The sequence below is a fragment of the Hipposideros armiger genome, unplaced genomic scaffold (assembly GCF_001890085.2).
Source record: "Hipposideros armiger isolate ML-2016 unplaced genomic scaffold, ASM189008v1 scaffold_1353, whole genome shotgun sequence".
NCBI classification, from domain to species: domain Eukaryota; kingdom Metazoa; phylum Chordata; class Mammalia; order Chiroptera; family Hipposideridae; genus Hipposideros; species Hipposideros armiger.
In genome coordinates this window covers 37,749-43,694 of record NW_017732703.1, presented here as the reverse complement: position 1 = coordinate 43,694, position 5,946 = coordinate 37,749, and positions in this window count along the sequence as shown.

The window sequence follows — 5,946 nt, the reverse complement described above, 5'->3', positions numbered from 1 at the left end:
GGAACATTTATGAGAGCAGTGAGCCAAGGAGTCAATGACGGGGAAATATTGGGCGTGCTGAGAAGTGGTCAGGGCCAGGTTGCAGCTGGTTGGTATAAACACTGAGAAGCCAGGCCTACCTGGCTATCACTCTTTCTCCAGCATGGATGCAAGCATTAAGAAGGGGTCCCTCATGGTGGATCCCATGAAGGAGATCATCAAGGTCAAGACAAAGATTAAACAGGCAGAGTATAAAGTTTTTATTATGATTTTTTGCAGTGGACCAATCAGGTCCAAGAGAGTAAGCACATATTAAGTTTTTCATAGATATTTGTTGAAAAACTTTTTTTTTAAAGATTTTATTGAGGAATTGGGGGAGGGGAACAGCACTGGGGAATCAGGGGAAGGGGAACAGACAAGTTGCTGTCCTTTGGTTCTTCAGTCTAGTTGTTGAGGACATCACTTCACTGGCCCATGTTGGTATTATCATTGCGCTCTTCCCGGGTGAGGCAGATCAGTTGCCGGCCTCTGGACGGCCAATCACAGTTGCTCTTGGCAGCTCACACTGGCTGCGGCCACTCATGCTGGNTGCAGGATTTCCATAGCTTTTTAAATTATTGAACACTTTATAACCTAGGAAGACAATTGGGTAAACTTATACTCAATACCAGCATCTTGGTTTTTTTTGTTTGTTTTTATATTAAAGTGTATTGGTGACAATTGTTAGTAAAGTTACATAGGTTTTAGGTGTCAATACCAGTAGTTCTTAAAGTATACCTCCCTGACCAGCAACTTCAGCATCGCTATCTCCTATGTCTGTGTTAGAAATGCAAATTCTTGGACCCCACCCCAGACCTACAGAATCAGAAGCTCTGGGGGTGGGACCACGAGTTGGCATTTTAACATGCCCACATGCCAATTGATTCTGACTCACACTGAAGTCTGAAATCCACTACTTTATTGCACATATGACTTGAGTAATCCCAACCCACTCCTCTTTTCAGAACACATATTTACTGTTTTTAAAGAGTAAGAGGATTAGCATTGGGAACTGTGAAACCACTGACATTGGGAGCACAATTTCTTCCTGTAGAGTTTTTAAATGCTTAGTGAGAGTAATTGAAGAGACATGAACAATGTTTAACAGCTCTGAAAGGCTTTGCTAAAGGTATTGGCTCTAAAATCAAAGGTGTTTAATTGATAGGAAAAATATAGATATTTTCTCTCTCTCCAGTCCGTCAGTCTGGTAATTTACAGCCTAAGGAGTTTCAAATGAATATCCAAGAAGCAAATGTGTTAAACGTTAACATCTGTTCTGAAGTAATTCGTCAGCATTGCCATACACAGATGAGGTGCAACTATGTTAAATGCCCATTGAAGCTACTTAAGGTTGCATGTGTTGGTAATGAATCTTAGGAATTTAACTGCTAATATACCAGAAAATATGGCAGTATATCATGGCTTATAATTATTAATAAAAATAGTTATGCAATACCTAAAGGCAGTAAAATTGGAGGGGATTGGGCATCAGTTTTTTATCTGGATTACATGGAAAGAAACAATAACCAAGTCTGGACAGACTGATGGCAGCTTATTTAGATGACCTAGAGACCAGAGTGGCTGTTTGCTGTCACCAAAGTTTTAGGTAAAGAAAATGGGTCCCATTGAAATAATCTACTGGAACTATCAGTAAGATTTAGGCCAGGCTAAATAAACCAAAACCAGTTCTCCAGTTAACTAGATTACCTAGCTAACCATTGATTCTGGTGTGCTCTCTGTTTCATCTATATTGAAATCTCAATTCATTCTAGTGTGAGAAAAGATACGTTACAAGACATGCCAATCTTATACTTCGAGCAGTCTTTTACCAAAATTGTGCCTCACATAATCCAGTCAGATTAAAGCTAATGAAACAGGGGCCTGTGAGGTGGAATAGCATGTAAGTCCAGGGACATCTCTCTCTCTCACCTTAGAAGGTAATGCTGTCAATGTCACAAAACTGCCAATTCTGCTTTAAATTAATATCTCTTATTTTGATATGGAAACATACAAAAAGTGAGCTAAAATCTCACTAACATTCACTTATGGGCTGTTTATTGCCAATATGTTTTCTCAAACATTATTTACTAGTTTCCACTTTTCAATTTCAGGATAGCCATGTACAGAAATAATGTTGTTTTTTAGTTGTTGTTTGCTAATTGTTTGCTCATTTCCATAATAACGGCTCAGACACACTTTCAGATGACAAATGTGATAAAGCCTTTTAAAAGTCTCATAAATGTCCATCATAACTACTTTCAGTAAAAGGACTAATTCACTATCCCAAACATCCAGTATAAACTACTCAATGGGAACATAAGAAACTGTGGGTGTTAATTAGCTCCAGTAAAACTGCAGAAAAAATTCTCATTACTTTATATCCATTGATCTTTTGATAGCAAGATTGAAAGAGAATTGAAATCAATGATTTCAAATGTAATTCACTTCTGATAACACAATCACTATTTAAATGTTCAATAATTATAAATCATTAATAAGTCAACACTTTTATCCAATAGACACCATACTATATAACCTGTTAAATAATTTTTTTTAAAGTGGGCTTAAATTCTAGATTGACCTTCTCCTTACTCTTAAACTCTTTTAACTTAAGTTTTCCTCCACCAAAAATATAAATAAATAATGCTGCATACTAGAAATAGGTCTTCCTGAATTTAAAACAACTGTTTGTAGACACTTAGACCGGGGCAAAAATCAGTGAATTATGATGTTTATAATGGTAATTATTATTTCACTGGTTGCTTAAGCAGTGGCATAATCTATTTCAGTTATTGTACCATATATATTCCATGGTTGGTTTTTGATTACTTATTTTGTCAGAATGTATGAAGAAACTAGATATCAATTAACAAAGGGAATATGAATAAACACTCATTTGGCAGAGAAAAGATGGTTTAATGGTTCAATTCAATGGTCCCCTTGGCAAATGACTTTTTAAATATTTCCAAGGCAAAGGCAACTTGAGCTCTCAGATCTTTCCAGCCTTCTCACTCTCCTTGAGAGATTTTATCTCTCCTATGGCTTCACTTCTACCTATAAACTACGCCCCCCAAGTCTTTATTTCTAACCCAACTATTCCTGAGATCCAGGCTCATAGATATATTTTTGTTTGTTTGTTTACTTCACAGAGGCTTCAAATTGAACATAACCAAACCAAGCCTCCTTCCTCAATTAAAGAGAAATAATACCTACTTCTCTTTAAGTGTTAAATGCTTGAGTAAGTGAATGATACTATCAATGACCCAAGGGACCAGACTTAAACTTGAGAATCATCAATTATCCATTCACTGAAATTGTCACATCTAACTCATGAACAGACTTGATTCTCTTGGCTTCCTCCCTGCCACCCCCACTCCCTGGCTCCACTGCTATTGCTGTATAAAAGCATGTCTCTTTCTTTCTGCCTTTGTCTCAGAGGCTCTTTCCAAGTTCTGCCTCCTGAATTGGCCAGATCATCTCCACAATTGACAATGCTTGGATTGTTCATTAAGGACTATGGTTTACTCACTGGCTTTTGTTTAAGATGTGGTGGCATTTTTGAAACTTTTTTTATGTAATTTTACAATTTATATGTATATTTTTCTCACTGCAGAAGGCATTTTACTCTCTACTGTTTCATGGGATTTGTCTTAGTTCTCATTTCAGAGCTCTTTACCTAGCGTATTGGGGTCGGTGGAGATAGTGAGTGATAGTTATGGACTTAAGCTTTTATTTAGAACTGTGATGGGTTGGAAGCAAAATTTGCAGACATCTAAAAGTTATCTTCACCAAGACTTTGGAAGGTCAAAGAAAGCTTGAGTAGAGAGAAGCAGAAGTGGACCATTCAAGGAAAGTTGAGGATCCTCAGTATGGTGGTCATGGGGCTGTTCTCTATGCATGATGGAGACAAAGCCCCCAACAGCAAGCCATACCTAATATTTGAGCTTGCTGTGGAAAATGAGTAGACTGTACACTACACTTTTCAGAATAAAGAAATGATTGAAAAGTCACTATAGACAAGTTTGTGGGTAGAAGAGTGTGACTGGCATTTAGGGTAGGCATTAGTGCTTTTTGCCAAATATCTCTGGTTCTCTTCCTGAGGACATGGTGGGATTCTATTCTGGTGCCCCTTGAAGTTTGGATGTGCCCTCATGACTTGCTCTGGCCAATGTTAAATATGAAAGGAAGTAGCATGTCACATTTTAGTAGAAGTTTTAAGAGTCAATGAGGGACTGATGTTTCCTTTTATTTCCCTCTGCCATGGTGCCTGGAAATATTCCACTATGATCCCAGAGTGTTCACAATGCACAGTAGAGCCCGCCAGATGTCCTAAAATGAACATGTAACATGAGCAAGAAAGAGTCTAGAGCAGCGGTTCTCAACCTGTGGGTCGCGACCCCTTTGGGAGTCGAACGACCCTTTCACAGGGGTCGCCTAAGACCATCGGAAAACAAAAAGATATTTNCCATAATTAGTTAAAAGTCTTTAAAAGAACTGGGCCCTCTAAGGAGGACTCTCCTTCTCTGGCTTTGAAAAAGTAAGCTGCTGCATTGTGAGCAGGGCAATGGGGAGGGTAATGAAGGAAGAGACTGAGCAGGTTCTGGGAGGTGAGGGTGGCTCTGGCTGACAGCCAGGATGAAAATTGTCACCTCAGCCTCCCTACCACAGGACTCTTGGAAGATAATCTTTCCCCAGTTGACCCTGTAGTTGAGAATGCAGTCTGACTAACACCTAAACTGCAGCCTTGTGAGATCCTGAACATAGGACTCAGGTAAGCTGTGTCCAGCTTCCTGAAACACAAAATGTGAAATAGTAAATGTGTATTGTTTTAAGCTGCTATAGGTGTGATAATTTGTTATGCAGAAATCCAAAACTACTGCAGTTACTAACCTCCTTTTGGCTACCAGGCAATGTCTTCATTCATTCATATGGATTCTATTTGGACCCGAAGATGGAAAAAGAAGATCATTGGATACAGGGTAGGTAACTAGTAATTATTTTTGACTGATTGCAATATCTGGAAAAAATAACCAATGGTATGATGAACATGCCTGTTGTATTTTAGCTACCCAAAGCGTCTTTACACTTTCAAGGAGGACTTTCGGTATCACTTTCCCTGTTTATACTGGAAGTCAAGTCAGCCGTTTGGCATACTTTTCCTAAAGGGTCAAATTCTCCTACACTGAAACATTGGTGAGGGAGTGCTATAAAAAGAAATCAATGAGGATAGAATATAGCACTAACATAACTGTGAAATTGATTGTGATTGTCTTTAATGAAAATAACCTAGATTAAATTCAGCCTAGCTTCTCCCACCTGATCATACTCACTCAAACCCTCAATACATGCATACCCTACAATCCAAAATTCTATGAAAGCATTTTTTTAACCAACCTAATCATCTCTCCCTTATCATGTCTATGAAAAACTATTTTACAAATGCAGCCCTAGAATAGAAGCAATGACTTTCTTCTTGAAGGAAACCTGACCTAGAGTAGAGAGAATGAGATATAGTAGGCTGGAGTTAGAAATTTTAACAGCTTTTGAACAACCTTTGCAGCTTTCTAAAAGTACGAGAGTGGACTTGGATATGTACTGACCATGACTGTGTGTGAGAAGCTGATTTGGTCTGAGATTTTGTCACTCCATCTGTCCTGTATAACCCCATACTTCAGCCAAATTCGTTTCCACGTGTCTTATGCCTCCAGAGCTTGGTTTTCTAATTTGAAATGTTCTTTCTTCCTTCACACTCATTTCTAACTACTGTCCTGTTAAAAAATGAATTCAAGTTCTACCCTCTCGGTGAGGAAGACTAATGCTCCCTTGAACTTTATATAATAAAGCAAATTGTCTTGGTATAAGGAAGGAGAGGAAAAAAGTTTGAGTAGCAGTTCCATAAGACAGCATTCTATGAGGTTTTCAAAGTCA